Source organism: Panthera leo, chromosome D3, assembly GCF_018350215.1.
Source record: "Panthera leo isolate Ple1 chromosome D3, P.leo_Ple1_pat1.1, whole genome shotgun sequence".
Taxonomy (NCBI): Eukaryota; Metazoa; Chordata; class Mammalia; order Carnivora; family Felidae; genus Panthera; species Panthera leo.
In genome coordinates this window covers 7,040,148-7,056,672 of record NC_056690.1, presented here as the reverse complement: position 1 = coordinate 7,056,672, position 16,525 = coordinate 7,040,148, and the positions used below count along the sequence as shown (strand labels likewise).

The 16,525-nt window shown below is 42.9% G+C and overlaps 1 long non-coding RNA gene across 1 annotated transcript in view; it reads left to right on the top strand.

Annotated features, from left to right (window-relative positions):
• LOC122203351 overlaps window positions 1-4,540 on the top strand; it is a 37,891-nt gene extending 33,351 nt beyond the window's left edge. Inside the window, exon 3 of the long non-coding RNA XR_006195134.1 lies at window positions 4,354-4,540. This is a non-coding gene — a long non-coding RNA (uncharacterized LOC122203351). The remainder of the gene's footprint in view (window positions 1-4,353) is intronic.
• Window positions 4,541-16,525: the final 11,985 nt, after the last annotated feature.

Sequence of the window (16,525 nt, the reverse complement as noted above, 5' to 3'; positions counted from 1 at the left end):
TCCCTCTCTCTCAGCGCTCTCTCTTAAAAATAAATAAACATGAAAAAGAGAAAAGAAAAGAAAAGGGGAGGATTGGAGAGAAGAGAAAACAAAAAAGAAAAGAGAAAAGAAAACCCCCTGCCAGGAAAGCCAGCCACTTATATTTTCCATGTCTTCAAGCTAAAAATACACCCAGAGCGTTAACAAGCAATAACGCACTGCTCCAGATCTTTGCGTCTGAACAGCAACGGCTAATTACTTGTAATACTGTATCCTTCTGAGGACAGGAAGTAAAGTGTTATTATCCCCACTTCACAGATCAGAGAACTGAGACCAGGTAAATTAAAAGCTCAATGCTACTGGGGTCAACCACAATCAAAACTTAAAGAATTCATAGGCCTTCCTACAAAACCGATGAGTGTGCTTTTCTGTAATCAGATTCTTGGCAACTGTTAGGTTGAACCCCATGAGATTGCCAGCATTCGATTATTTGGGGGTACAAAAATGGCAACCTCAGGGGCACCTGGCTGGCTCAGTAGAGCATGCGACTCTCGATCTTGGGGTTGTAGGTTTGAGCCCCATGTTGGGTGTAGGGATAACTTAAAAAATAAAATCTTTAAAAAAAAAAAAAAAGCACAACTTCATATGGTTTAACCTAATAATAATTTGCTCACACTTACTGTGGCATGGTATCTGTGTGAAACCCAAAGCAGTGTACCTCCTTTCTTTGTAGCATTATCCAAAACGTAAGGTCCTTCACAGTCCTTTGCTTGACTCTTAGATAAGTTGAGATGGTGCACGTCGTATGTTGACCCACTGCCCCTTGTCTGAACCATCTATTGCTGTGTAACAAATTGATCCAAAACTGCAGTGGCTTAAAACCATAAAGATGATCTCACACAGTTTCCGAGGGTCAAGGATCCAGGAAAGGCTTAACCGGATTTTTCGGGTCAAAGGCTCTCATGACATTGCAATCAAGACATCAGCTGGGGCTGTAGTCATCGGTGGGCTTGACTGGGGCTAGAACATACATTCTCGGGGGGGGGGGGGGCTACTTCCCCCAAGGGAGTGAGAATTTGTTCTTAAGGGTGGGGGCAAAACAAAACAATCTCAGATATCACAGTGATTTGTGGTCCTCTAAAGCTCAACCTTGTCTGACAAAATCTTATTCTTTAGTAATGACTTTCTCTTATTAGAGGGAAATTAAATAATTGATATGAGCATATTGAAAGTTTAATATAATCTAACATTTCTCTTTAAGGGAGCGTCTTAATCTGTTTGGGCTGCTGTGATAAAAGACCAAAGTCGGAGTGGCTTATAAAACACAGAAATGTATTTCTTACAGTTATGGAGGCTAGAAGTCCAAGATCCAGTCACCTGTAGATTCAGAATCCAGTGACGGCCTGTCTCCTGGCTCGTGGCTGCCATTCCCTCTCTTGTGTCCTCACATGGCAGGAGTGTGGGAGCTCTTCGGGGGTCTCTTTTTTTTTTTTTTAACTTTTTTTTATAACGTTTATTTATTTTTGAGACAGAGAGAGACAGAGCACGAACGGGGGAGGGGCAGAGAGAGAGGGAGACACAGAATCGGAAACAGGCTCCAGGCTCCGAGCCGTCAGCCCAGAGCCCGACGCGGGGCTCGAACTCACGGACCGCGAGATCGTGACCTGAGCCGAAGTCGGACGCCCAACCGACTGAGCCACCCAGGCGCCCCTTCGGGGGTCTCTTTTTTAAAGACCCTCATCCCGTTCATAAGGACTCTACCCTCATGGCCTAATTACCAAAGGCCTCACCTCCTGATATCGACATCTTGGGACTTCAACATATGAATTCTGGGGGGGACACAAACATTCCATCTATAGCAGGGGGTGATAATAAAAAAAGAGGGGGTGCCTGGGTAGCTCAGTTGGTTGAGCATCTGACTCTTGGTTTTGGCTCAGGTCATAATCCCAGGGGTATAGGATCAAGCCCTGAGTCGGGCTCTGCAGGAGTGTGGAAACCGCTTAAGATCCTCTCTCTCTCTCTCTCTCTCTCTCTCTCTCTCTCTCTTTCTCTCTCCCTCTCCCTTTCTCGAGCACACTCTCTCTCTTTCTAAAAAAAAGAAAAAAACAAAAACAAAAAACAAAAAACACAAAACCCAAACCAGGTAAGTTACACACGGCTAGAGGATCCTTTCCTGATAGGGCTCGCCCCCATGGCTGCTGGTAGGGAGCCCAGACACTTGCCATGCAGGCCTCTCTTCCAGCTTCTTCTGTCCTCACGACCTGGCAGCTGACTTTCCCCAGGATGAGTGATCTAGGACAGTGAGCAAGGAGGGAGCTGCAATGTTTTCTATAATCTGGTCTGGAGTTCATCCCCTCACCTTTACCACACCTATTCATTAGTAGTAAGTCACTCAACCCAGTTCACACTCAAGGAAAGAGGAAGTAAGCTCCCTCTTCTGAAGACAGGGGGTCAAAACACATATAGACTGTTTTAAAACCGCAACATACCCCAACACAAGACATTTTCAGATCTTTATAGGGCTCAGGCATTCTACCTTTTTTTTTCCCCAATGTTTTATTTATTTATTTTGAGAGAGAGAGAGAGAGAGAGAGAGAGAATCCCAAGCAGGCTCTTTGCTGTCAGCACAGAGCCCAACTCGGGGCTCAATCTCATGAACTTTGAGATCATGACCTAAGCCGAAATCAAGAGTCGGGATTCAACCAACTGAGCCACACAGGCGCCCCAGACATTCTACCTTGAGGGGGCATCCCCCACCCCAGCCCTCATATTCTCTGCATACTTGTCAACATTTGGTATGATCAGACGTTCAAGTGTTTGACCATCTGAAAGATTTGAAATCATCTCTTGTGGTTTTAATTTGCATTTTCCTTCTTGCTAATGAGCTTGAGAATCTTTCCATATGGCTACTTGTATCTGCTCATGTGGATTGCCTCTTTATATCTTTTGTACATTATTCTGTTGGATTGTCTTTCATTTTTTTAAAGTGATTGAAGAAGTTCTTGATATATTCTGGATATACGTATAAATTTTTTCCCCAGTCTATGGCCTATTTTTTCCACTCTTTAAGAAATGGCGCTGTTCAGGGGCGCCTGGGTGGCTCAGTCGGTTGGGCGGCCGACTTTGGCTCAGGTCATGATCTCGCGGTCCGTGAGTTCGAGCCCCGCGTCGGGCTCTGTGCTGACAGCTCAGAACCTGGAGCCTGTTTCGGATTCTGTGTCTCCCTCTCTCTCTGCCCCTCCCCCGTTCATGCTCTGTCTCTCTCTGTCTCAAAAATAAATAAACGTTAAAAAAAAAATTAAAAAGAAAAAAAGAAATGGTACTGTTCAATGGACAGATTTTTTTTTAATTTTCTTTTATTTGTTTTTGAGAGACAGAGAGAGCACAAGTGGGGAGGGGCAAAGAGAGAAGGAGACAGAATCCAAAGCAGGCCAGGCTCTGAGCTGTCAGCACAGAGCCGCACACGGGGCTCGAACTCACAAACTGTGAGGTTATGACCGGAGCCAAAGTCGGACGCTTAACTGACAGAGCCACCCAAGGGCCCCTCAATGAACAGATGTTTTTAAAACTCTAGGTCACAAAGTATTCCCTTATATTTTCTTTCAAGTTTATTTATTTATTTTGAGACACAGAGAGAAAGAGAGAGCTCAGGTGGGGCAGAGAGGGAGAGAGAGAGAGAGAGAGAGAGAGAGAGAGAGAGAGAGAGATCCCAAGCAGGCTTCGCACTGTCAGAGCAAAGCCCAACAGAGGGCTGGAACTCACAGGTCATGAGATCATGACCTGAGCCGAAACCAAGAATCTGACGTTTAACCGACTGAGCCGCCCAGGTGCCCTTCCCCTATAGTTTCTTATAAAAGTTTTTAGGTTTTGCTTTTTACATTAAATCTTTTATTCTCCTCGGGTAGCTTTTTATGCATGAAGTGAGGCAGAGAACCAAAAGTGTTTAAACTTGCGTGTGTGTTGCAACTGACAACATATATATTTCCTCGATGATATAAAATTTAACATATATGCATATAATTTAACATGTATATTGTTACAATATGATAGTTAACATATATTATGTATACATGTTATATATATATTAATTTATATAGAAATACATACAGACCTTCCTCGACTTAGATGAGGTGACATCCGGATAAACCCATTATAAGTTGAAAATATGGTAAATCAAAGTTGCATTTAATATGCCTAACCTACCGAACACTGTAGCTCAGCCTGGCCCACACTAAACATGCTCAGAACACTGACACGAGCCTCCGGTTGGACACAATCATCTGCCACAAAGCCTATTTTATAAGGAAATTTTGACTGTCTCCTGTAATTGACCGAATCCTGTACTGAAAGTGACAAACGGGGCGTGCGTTGCAGGTGGCTGTCCGTGTGCCACCCGTTGACCCTCCCGACCGCGTGGCTGACTGGGAGCTGTGGCCTCTGCCCAGCATCGCGGGAGATGTCCCGCGCTAACCCGGGATGAAGCCCAGATTCCAGATTCGAAGTATGGTGTCTACTGAACGTGTGTTCCTTTCCCACGACCGTAAAGTAAAAAAACTGTAATTCAAACCATAATAAGTTGGGGACTGTAATATACGCTAACATACATATATTCATACACATACTCTTCAGTCAACACATACGTTAGGGAGTTAGCTATATCTGTTTCCAAATCAGGAGATACAGAATGTTTCATTTCTTTTTCAATTATTGCATTGCAGGGTCATGAGTGCAGTACAATTTACCCAGGCTCCTACTGATGGACATTTAGGTTACTTCTGGTGTTCCCTATGACATGTACTGTTCCGATCGATACAAAGTGTATGCACACATATTGTGCTAAACGACGAAATTCAGTAAAACTCCTATTGGCTTTATTCGACAATTCATGAATTAGGCAGCATCCAATCTAGAAGGAATGAGCTCTGAGGAGCTGTACAAAATGGAAAGCTTTTACAAGCAGAAGGGGCAGGAAGAAACTTTTAGCATAGAGTGCGTCGTTTCAGGCAAGGTCACCTTCCTATGGCGGACTGCAGGGGTCTGCCCTATTACCTCATTAGTATTCACCAGGTAATTCCAGACTGAGGCGGTCAACGGTTACATCCCTGGGAGGGGCTGACACTGCAATTAGATCAGGTATTAAGTTTTGGTTTGCTGACATGGATTTAGCACAAGTGACTCCTTTTTGGGGCCTGTTGTTTCTTTTTTAACAATTGCATTATACAAATACACCTGTAGGATTAATTCTTAGATTATAGATGCTAAATCGAAAGTATGCACATAGAAATTTCTTTTTTTAGTTGCCCTCCAAAAGAGATTGTACCAATTCACATCCCTCCCAACAATGTGTGAGAACGTCTGTCTCCCTCTGCCCACCCTCCCCCCGCCCCCTTGAATCTTTCCTAAATGCAAAACCAATATTCCTCCATCACAGACCAGGCCATCAGAGGCTACCTGGAAATAACAATGCATCTGTTCCTGCCAGATACAGCTATTTGAGTCCCAAATGAAATTTCTAAAGTGAAAAGAAGAGCCCTTCAATCTGCTGAGGCTGCTCCTATGTTAAGGTTCATACTCTGTTCAAAAATTCTCCTACATTTGAATAGCGTCTACATCAGTAAGCATGATTTCAGCACCTCCTCCAAATGAGCCTAGCTTAAAGAATCGGAAATCTTTTGGTCACAAAACAAGAAGTTTGGAGCGGGGTTGGGCTTCAAGGGTGGGTTGATGCAGTGACTCAACAATTTTCTCAAGCACCCAAAACACTTTCTTCTCTTTCACTGTTACCTGCAGTCTGTTTCATCCTAAGACTGGTCGTAAGATGTTGCCAGAGCGATGGATATTATACGTTTCCTCATTCATGTTCTCAGGTGGCCTTCTAAACACACACACACACACACACACACACACACACACACCACCCTCCAGCCTGCCTCTCTTAGCCTCTGATTGGCCCAAACTGGCCCAGGTCTGCCCATTCTGAACATACCATAATCAGGGTAAAGTGGGTATTGCATTCTCTATATTCACTACACTGATTTGATTTTCTTTTTCTTTCTTTTTTTTTTCACCTTTATTTATTTATTTATTTATTAATGATTTATTGTCAAGTTGGCTAATATACATTATATACAGTAGAGTCTTGGCTTCTGAAATATATCTCCTGTCCCTCGTCACTTACATATAGCACCCAACATATGGTATCTGTCTTTCTCTGACTGACTTATTTCACTTAGCATAATTCCCTCCAGTTCCATCCATGTTGTTGCAAATGGCAAGACCATTCTTTTTCATCGCTGATAGTATTCCATTGTGTGTGTGTACATATATATATACACACACACATCTTCTTTATCCATTCATCATACATTGGTTTGATTTTCTTTTTTTTTTTTTTAATTTTTTTTAACGTTTATTTATTTTTGAGACAGAGAGAGACAGAGCATGAACGGGGGAGGGTCAGAGACAGGGAGACACAGAATCTGAAACAGGCTCCAGGCTCTGAGCTGTCAGCACAGAGCCCGACGCGGGGCTTGAACTCACGGGCGAGATCATGACCTGAGCCGAAGTCCACCGCTTAACCGACCGAGCCACCCAGGCGCCCCTGGTTTGATTTTCAAAGACTATCACAGAGACTATTAGATGTCCCTCCCCACCTCCCGCCAAAAAGCCATTCTCCCCTGTTTCTGTACCTGATTTTTCCTGGCATATGGTCATCCACAATGAAGACTTAGATTTCCAAGCTGCCTGTGTTGTGAGGTGTGGCCATGAGACTAAGCTCTAGCCAAGCTGAAGTAGCCTGTGGAAACATCTGGAAGTCTTCTTAAAGGGAGACAGCAAACTCTTACCCTTCCTTTCTACTTCATCCTGACCTGAATACACACATGATGGCTGGAACTGCAATCACTAAGTTGACCCCCGAATGGAAAACCACTCGTGACTGACAGAGCGCCAACAAAGAAGGGCAGTGGGTCCCTGATAATGGAGGTCCGTAAGCATACCAATCGACTAACCGTGTTAGTTTCCTGGGGCTGCTGTAATAAAGTACAAAACACTGGGTAGCTTAAACAACAGACACTTATTCTCTGATAGACTAGAAGCAGGAAGCTGGCAGGGTGAATTCCTTATGTAGACTCGGAGGGATAATGTGTTCCATGCTTCTCTCTTGCTTCTGGTATCTGCTGGCATTCCTTGGTTTGTAGACATCATGCCGATCTATCCCGCCATCTTTACGTGGCCTCCTCTCTGTGTGTCTCTGCCTTTGTGTCCAAATTCCCCTCCTGTAAGGACGTCGGTCATATCGGATTCAAGCCCTACTCTGCTCCAGTGTCATTCAATCGCAACTAAATATAGCTGCAACAACTCTATTTCCAAATAACGTCACCTTCTGAGGTTCTGGATGAGAACCTCACAAGAGCGGGGGTTTGGGAGGACACTATTCAACCCAGTACAGTGGGTAGTGTCAGTGGTAACATCTTCAAATATAAGCTAAGCTGACTCTGATTCTGGTACCAACTGTGTGTTCCCCTCTCAGGATATTCAGGAACACAGTCCAACACCCAGTACCCGAGGACCAATTCTAACTGTTAAAGGTGTCTGTTTTGGGGCGCCCGGGTGGCTCAGTCAATTAAGCATCTGACTTCGGCTCAGGTCATGATCTCGCGATTCGTGAGGTCAAGCCCCGGTGTCAGGCTCTGTGCTAACAGCTCAGAGTCTGGAGCCTGCTTCGGATTCTGTGTCTCCCACTCTCTCTCTCTCTCTGCCCCTGACGAGCTTGTGCTTTCTCTCTCTCTCTCTCTCTCTCTCAATAATAAACTTAAAAAATTATTTTTTAAAAAAGGTGTTCATGTCAACAAGCATATCTCCCACTGTCCAATGACATCAAGAAATCTGATCTTTTTCTGAGATTACTCTTAAGGGGCTTCCTATCTCTATTTCGCCTACGTCAAGTGCATCCCAAACAAGTGGTAGTGTTCTCAGCCTATTCTGAATTTTCAGTGGTACTCTGCAGTGACCATAGGACGTTTACCGTGTCCTGCCTCATCTAAAGGTTAATTATATGCCTTCTCCTTCCTCCAGGGACTAGAAGTCTTCTCCCTCTTGCACAATGGGGTCTCAGGGAAGTGTGTTGCACCTGGTAGGTGCTGCACAAATATTCACACCATCTCCTATCTTATTCGTACGGATAGGATTCAATTTGTGTCAACTTTGAATTTTTTTAATTTAATTTTTTTTTTAATATTTATTTTATTTTTGAGAGAGAAAGAGAGACAGCACAAATGGAGGGATGCAGAGAGAGAGAGAGAGAGAGAGAGGAAGACACAGGAATCCGAAGCAGGCTCCAGGCTCTGAGTTGTCAGCACAAAGCCCCATGCGGGGCTCGAACCCACAGACTGTGAGATCATGACCTGAGCCATAGTCAGATGCTTAACCAATTGTGCCACTCAGACACCCTTTGAATTATTTTTTAAATGTTTATTCATGTTTGAGAGTGGGGGAGAGGGAGGGAGGGAGGGGCAGAGACAGAGGGGGACTGAGGGTCTGAAGCAGGCTCTGCACTGACAGCAGTGAGCCCGATGTGGGGCTTGAACTCATGACCCATGAGATCGTGACCTGAGCTGAAGTCAGACACTCAACCGATTGAGCCACCCAAGCGCCCTTCAACTTTGAATTTTATCGAACTGATGCCTATTGGTCGAATGGGGTACTTTGGGCCAATCATAAAACAAACAATTCCTTGGAAGTGAGATCTGTTCTTGCAGACCAAATGGGTAAGAGTAGAGTGCTTTAAAACTGTAGTGCACTAGGGGCGCCTGGGTGGCTCAGCTGGTTAAGCGTCAGACTTCAGCTCAGATCACGATCTCGCGCTCCGTAAGTCATGACCTCACACTCAGTAAGTTTGAGCCCCGTGTAGGGCCCTGTGCTGACAGCTCAGAGCCTGGATCCTGCTTCAAATTCTATGTTTCCCTCTCTTTCTGCCCCTCCCCTGCTCATGCTCTGTCTTTCTCACTCTCAAAAATGAATAAATGTTTAAAAAAAAATTTTTTTTTAAACTGCAGTGCACTAAAATTGGGCTGATTCAGTAATGTTACTATTTGACGTTGTTATCTCAGTGATTTCTGATTTTAAACACTACCTTATCCCGCTAATTTTTTTCCTGTTCTGGAAAGTACCTATTTTTAATCTCAGATATTTTCAAAATAGATGGGTTTCAAAACAAGTTTAAAAGTTACATTCATTTGGGACGGCCGGGTGGCTCAGTCGGTTAAGCGTCTGACTTCATCTCGGGTCATGATCTCGCAGTTCATGATTTCGAGCCCAGCGTCGGGCTCTGAGCTGACAGCTTGGAGCCTGGAGCCTGCTTCAGATTCTGTCTCCCTCTGTCTCTGCCCCTTCCCGGCTCATGCTCTGTCTGTCTCTCTCAAAAATATATAAACATTTAAAAAAATTATTTTTAAGTTACACTCATTTGGGACACTTGAATGGCTCAGTTGGTTAAGCCTCTGACTCTATTTTTTTTTTAATGTTTATTTATTTATTTTGAGAGAGAAAGCACAAGCAGGGGAGGGACAGAGAGAGGAAGATAGAGGATCCTAAGCAAGCTCCATGCTGCCAGCATAGAACCCAACGTGGGGCTTGATCAAGAGTCAGAGGCTTAACCGACTGAGCCACCCAGGCACCCCAAGCCTTTGACTCTTGATCTCAGCTCAGGTTTTGACCTCAGGGTCGTGAGTTCAAGCCTTGCATCGGGCTCCACACTGGGCCTGAAGCCCAAAAAAAAAGTTATCGATACTTGCCAAGACTACAGATTGCACTCAATGATTACACAATGCGTGAGAATTCTCAGTTAAAGAACTGAAGAGACTTACAATACTTTGCTTGAAATATGCATGGTAGTAGATTTTGGAAAAATAGCCCCAATCTTTTGCAGCTCGTGTCTTCAAGAGGTAGGATCTGTCTGAGCTGGTCTTGCCAACTTGCAATGGAATGCGGAAGAAGTAACATTGTGTGAATGTCACAGTCTAGGCCTCAAGAGGCCTTGTGGTGTCTGCTCTTGCCTTCCCCAAATGTTTTTGCTACTTCTAAGTAAGTTCAGCGTAGACTATTCAATGATGTAAGATCACCTGGAGAGAGGGGCCCAGTTGGCAACTAGTACCAAGGCCCCAGACATGGGAGGGCAGTATCTTGGCCCCTCTGTCCCCAGTCAAGCCACCAAATGAATGTAGCCTCATGAGTGAATCTAAGTAGGATGAACAGAACTGCCCAGCCAACCTACAGAATCGCAAGATATAATGAATCATTGATGTTTCAAGACGGTAAATCTTGGGATCATCTGTCACACAGCAACAGACAACTCACACAGACACAGTCTTTAACAGATCATCAAACATTACTAAATTATTAGCCAAATATCAATGATTCATGTCAAGAAAATACATTATTAGAAGTAAAATGCCCTGAGGCGCCTGGTTGGCTCATTTGGAAGAGCATGTGAGTCTTGATCTCGGGGTTGTGAGTTCGAGCTCCATGTTGGGTGTAGAGTTTACTTAAAAATAAAATCTTGGGGCCTGGGTGGCTCAGTTGGTTAAGCATCTGATTCTTGGTTTTAGCTCAGGACATGATTTCATGGTTTGGTGAGTTCAAGTCCCACATGGGGCTCTCTGCTGTCAGTGCAGGATCTGCTTGGGATTCTCTACCACTCTCTCTGCCCCTCCCCCATTCACGTTGTCTCTGTCTCTCTCAAAAATAAATAAAAACCTTAGAAATAAATAAAATAAAATCTTTAAAAATAAATACAAGGGACACCTGGGTGGCTCAGTCAGTTAAGGGTCCGACTTCGGCTCAGGTCATGATCTCACAGTTTGTGAGTCTGAGCCCCGCATCGGGCTCTGTGCTGACAGCTCAGAACCTGGAGCCTGCTTCAGATTCTGTGTCTCCCTCTCTCTCTGCCCCTCCTCTGCTCATGCTCTGTCTCTCTAAAATAATAAACGTAAAAAAAAAATACAAAAAGGGGCGTCTGGGTGTCTCAGTCGATTAAGCGTCTGACTTCGGCTCAGGTCATGATCTCATGGTTCATGGGTTCGAGCCCTGCGTCGGGCTCTGTGCTGACAGCTCAGAGCCTGGAGCCTGCTTCGGATTCTGTGTCTCCCTCTCTCTCTGACCCTCCCCAACTCACACTCTGTCTGTCTCTCTTTCTTAAAATAATAAACATTAAAAATTTTTTAAAAATATGAAAAAAGTAAAATGCCTACAAAGCAGATGTTTGAGGTAAAATTAGTGAGAGTTAAAGAATTTAAATAATCTACTAAGATAATAAGTATGTGAAATTTAGAAATAAACTTACTAGGTGCCCTTTGTATGTATATGTGATCACCATATACTAGGAGAACATATCCTTGCCTTTAGGGTTAATAATCAGCTAAAAACTCAGAAAAATGAAAGGATAAGAAAGCTGTTGTTGTTTTAATTGTTCAAGGATATAAGTTCTCACACAGTTGGATTACTACCCACAGGCTCATTAATCTTCATTGTACTTTAAAAATCAATACCACAGGGGCGCCTGGGTGGCTCAGTCAGTTGTGCGTCCCATTTCAGCTCAGGTCATGATCTCACAGTTTGTGAGTTCGAGCCCTGCAACGGGCTCCGTGCTGACAGCTCAGAACCTGGAGCCTGCTTCGGATTCTGTCTCCTTCTCTCTCTGCCCCTCCCCACTTGTGCTCTGTTTCTCAAAAATGAATAAATGAAAAGAAATTAAAACAAAAAACAAAAAACAATACAACAGAGGTGCCTGGCTGGCTCAGTCGGGGGAGCACAGAACTCTTGAGCTTAGAGTTGTGAATTTGAGCCCCACATTTGGTGTAGAGTTTACTTAAATAAACTAAAAAAAAAAAAAAAAAAAAAAAAATCAATACAACAACAACAACAACAAAACTACCCACCAATACCTTTATGGATACAGATGTAAAATCTTCCACAAAATACTTGCAAATTGAATCCACCAATATAGAAAAAGGATTATACATTATGATCAAATGGGATTTATCCCAAGAATGCAAAGTTGGTTTAGCGAATGAAAATTCAATTAATGGAATACACTGTATCAAGAGAATAAATGAGAAAAACTACTGACCATGTCAATACAGAAGAGGTATTTGACACAATTCAACACTGCTTCATGAGAAACCGACTAGGAAATCAACATAATTCATTCCCGTCACAACTGATGAATATTCAGTAGATCATTTATGTTCTGTGCCTGCAGTTACTTATGTATCCTTTGTAAAATACACTTGGTTACAACTTCTTCTTAAGAGTGCAGTAAGGTTTATGTCTGCCTGTACAGCCTAAATATACCCAGGAGTGAATCATTCACACAAAGCACATTAAACATGATGATAATTTCACTCGGAATAAAGAATGAGATTAGGCAATTGCTTTGGTTTGCCAAAAATGAAATGCAGTTCATGGTGAAGGAAGGTTAAATGAGGATGAAACAGAGCAACTTCTGTGCTGGGAGGGACCTTAGAGGTCAGAATCTTACCTGCGCGTGAAGCCACTTCTCCGCCGGGGTGTTAGCCCGTCTCTATTACCGTAAGCAGATGGGATATTTCGACTTCCAAATCTAGTCACTTAATCAACAAAACGTTATTGAGCATTTACTAATGTGCCAAACACGTCTCTAGGCGCTTGGAACATATCCGTGGACAAAGATCCCTACCTTGTGGAACTGAAATTCTAGCTGGGGAAGGCAGATGATAAACCACAAGTAATCGTGTAATATGTTAGAGAGTGAAAAGTGCTATGGAAAAGAGAGAGTAGGTCAAGGGACGTTGGGAGCAATTTGGTGGCGTGCCTGCGTGTGTGGAGTTTTCAACCAGGCGGTCAGGGTAATCTCACTGAGAAGGTGAGATGTCAGCACCCACTTGAAGGCGGTGAGGGATTGGCGCACCTGGGGTGCTCGGTGGGTTAAGCGTCTGACTTTTGATTTCAGCTCAGGTCATGATCTCACAGTTCGTGAGCTTGAGCCCCAAGTGGGGCTCTGCATTGACAGCGTGGATCCTGCTTGGGATTCTGTCTCTCTCTGCTCCTCCTCTGCTCTCTCCCTCCCTCTCTCAAAATAAATAAATAAACTTAAAAAAAAACAAAAACAAAACAAAAGCACTGAGGGACTCAGCCATTTGGATTTCAGGAGGAAAACAGTCAGGCAGAGGAAACAGCCAGAACAAATGCCTTACGCAGGCCTGAGAAGCCTCTCCTCTGGATGCTCTAATGCCGGGTTCTTAGTGGTGAGTCCTTAGACCTTTTGGAGAGAACTTGGGAGAACTTCTCATTCCTTTGTTAGGAATGTAGGCAACACATTCTGTTCCTCCCACATGCCTGTGCCCTGTCCTCCTCTTTGATTCTCAAAGTCATGACCCTATATTAGGTTTCCACCTCTCTCATACAGTAGGGTCACAGTAGTTCTCCGTATGTTCCTATACGAAAACTATAATTGTTTAAAATTGAGAGAGAGAGAGAGAGAGAGAGCATAAGCAGGGGAGAGGGGCAGAGGGAAAGAGAGAGACTCTCAAGCAGGCTTCATGCTCAGCACAGAGTCCAATGCAGGGCTCGATCCCACAACCCTGGGGTCGTGACCTGAGCCGAAATCGAGAGTTGGATGCTTAACCAACTGAGCCACCCAGGCGTCCCCACATATGAAAAATTGAAACTGAAACAATGCAACAAGCAGAACTGTACCTGGTTTACAGAACCACAGGTCCGGACAGGCACTGAAGGCACGTGGTAGGGACAGAAAGAAACTTGTTAGGAGCCCGTGAGAAATTTGCCCTGGGTCTAATCCCACAACCTGTCCCAATCCAGTTTCATTTGTCATTCTCGCTTCTGGCTAATGGACTAGTCTCTGCCACTGAAAACAGTAAGCACTCACTCTGGTATGATGTCAGCCCTACAGACGAGCGATCTCAGCTGTCTAGCATGATAGAAAGTCGAGTCATTTGCTGTAATTCCTTGTATTATAAAAATTCCAAATAGAGCCAGATCGGCCATAGTTAATTGTTGAAAAATGCATTTCTGATATCTAGAATTTGTGATCATATAGAATTTCCCATTACCACAGATATAAGAAAAGGATTAGGATCCTAAGCTTTTTTTTTTTTTTTTTGAATGATCTGTTCTTTCTTTAGGTCAGGTTGTAAAATATTTTTGGCATTCTGCTAGTCATTCTGTTTTTTTTTTTTTTCCATTTAATCCATATGTGAAAAAATAATCCAATAAAAGGATAGACATTGTCTTTTCAGTTTATTCAGAAAGAAAATCTAAAAGATAGTGACTTATTAGGGCATAGAATGAACCAAATATAGATAATTAATAAACTCATCTATGTGAAAATAAACTTGGCAGAATTACAAGGGGCGACAGTCTTACTGGTCACACAATTGAAATACTGGGGCAGAAATAATGTTCCAGTATTGGTTTCAATCAATAACCACATTATTGGATATTGGATGGCAAATTTGCAAAACAAAAAGTCTTTTGGAAAATAGATCACACCAAAATTATTCATTCACAAATGAAAAGATTTCAAGATCTGACTCATAACAATTTGAAACTTCTACAAAAAGTGCCATAAACAAGTAAAAATATACATGACGGATTAAAAACACAACCTTGCAGCGTGCCTAACAAAAGATATTTTTTATCTTTCTTTTAATGTTTATTTATTTATTTTGAAAGACACAGATAGAAAGCGTGAGCAGGGGAGGGGCAGAGAGAGGGAAAGAGAGAATCCTAAGCAGGCTTTGCACGCCCAGCTCAAAGTCTGATATGGGGCTCGAACTTGTGAACTGGGAGATCATGACCTGAGTTGAAACCCAGGAGTTGGACACTTAACCAGCTGAGCCACGCAGGTGCCCTAAAGATATATATGTTTTAATGATGTTACTATGTATCGTTAAGTAAACAAATAGAACAAACAAGGGATATGAAGACAATTTATAGAAGAAATGAAAATTACAAGAAACCCCATAAGATATCCAATCTGATAATATAGGAATGCGTCCTATAAACATACTTCCACAAATACTTAAGGATTTACCTTTCATCGCTTCTCGGCCTTTTGGCTAAGATCAAGTGAAGGATTTACCTTTCAAAATGTTCACTGCAGCACTGTTAACAACAAAATATCATAAACAATATTGAATAAATGTGGCATGCTACCTTGTAGTCATTAAGAATAAACTAGAGGGGGGTGGGGCCCCTGGGTGGCTCAGTTGGTTAAGTGTCCAAATCTTGATTTGGGCTCAGGTCATGATCTCACAGTTTGTGAGGTCGAGCCCCACATTGGGCTCTGTGCCAACACGGAGCCTGCTTGGGATTCTCTCTCCCTCTCTCTCTCTCTCTCTCTGCCCCTCCCCTGCTCATGGTGCGCATGCGTACTCTCTCTCTCTCAAAAATAAACATTTAAAAAATAAATACATTTTTAAAAACGTTTTATTATTTATTTTGAGAGAGTGGGGGAGGGGCAGAGAGAGAAAGAGAGAGGGAGAATCCCGAGCCGGCTCTGCACCAGCAGTGCCGAGCCCTGTGCAGGGCTTGAACTCACAAACCATGAGATCATGACCTGAGCCAAACCAAGAGTCAGATGCTTAACTGCCTGAGCAATTCAGGCGCCCCATAAATAAATACATTAAAAAAAAAAAAGAAGAAGAATTAGAGGGGAGATTGGCTGGCTCAGTCAGTGGAGTATGGACCTCTTGATCTTAAAGTCTGAGCCCCACATTGGGTGTGGAGATTATTAAAAAAAAAAAAACACCAAAAACCTTAAAACTCCCGATAACTAGATTTCAAACACTGACAGGTATAGTATAATCTCACTTCTACTGAAACACACTTATAAAACATTTTATTATGTTTTTAATTAATTTTTTTTTCTTTTTTCAGAGAGAGGCAGAGAAAGTGTGAGCAGGGTAGAGGGGCAGAGGGTGAGAGAGAAGGAATCCCAAGCAGGCTCCACGCACAGCACAGAGCCCGACACCAGCCTCCATCCCACGACTCTAGGATCATGACCTGAGCCAAAACCAAGAGCAGACGCTCAACCAACTGAGCCACTCAGACACACTTATAACACATTTTAAAAAATTCTTAGTTAACATATATTTGCTCAGGAAAAGGTATACCAAATCCTGAACAATGATTTTTTTCTCTCAATGCTGTGATCATGAAGGACTTTATATTGTTTTGTTTGGATTTGTAAAACAAATATGTATTATAATCAGAAAAAGTCAAGAATTTCCATTTTGGTAAAGAAAAACAGTTTGGGGTTTAGAAAATCGGGTTAAAAAAATTCTATACCGTATGAGGAAAAATGGTGTGGGCATTCTTTACGGGAGGTTTCCCTTCAAATTGATGGCTTTGTTACTTCTGCTTACGATTCAAAAAGTAAAGATTTTAAAAGAAAAGTCTCTCATTTTACTCTTTAAGTAATTATGAAGCGGTATAGTTGCAAATGAAAATGTACTACAAGTTATGGGGCACCTGGGTGGCTCGGTCG